At 70.4% G+C, this 230-nt stretch overlaps 1 protein-coding gene across 1 annotated transcript in view; it reads right to left on the minus strand.

The window, feature by feature from the left end:
- LRIG3 (leucine-rich repeats and immunoglobulin-like domains 3) overlaps positions 1 to 230 on the minus strand; it is a 43483-nt gene that overhangs the window by 43119 nt on the left and 134 nt on the right. The window lies entirely within an intron of this gene.

Below are 230 nucleotides of genomic sequence, written 5' to 3' on the forward strand. Positions count from 1 at the left end.
CTGCCCGCGCTCCCTCACTGACAAGAGCCGGGCGCGGAGCGACCTCCCGCCTCTCAGCGCGGGTGGCGGCTCCCGCTCATACCCCGGAGCCGCCGCCGAGGGGGGAGGAAGGCGGGGAGGAGAGGGGGGAGCGTAGAAAGAATTAAAAAAACTACGGAGAGAAAGCCGGGGAAGGGGGGGACGGACGGACGGACGGGGGCGGCCGGCCGCCAGCCAGTCCGGAAACTTTC

Source organism: Haliaeetus leucocephalus, unplaced genomic scaffold (assembly GCF_000737465.1).
Source record: "Haliaeetus leucocephalus isolate CR32 unplaced genomic scaffold, Haliaeetus_leucocephalus-4.0 Scaffold406, whole genome shotgun sequence".
Lineage (NCBI taxonomy): Eukaryota > Metazoa > Chordata > Aves > Accipitriformes > Accipitridae > Haliaeetus > Haliaeetus leucocephalus.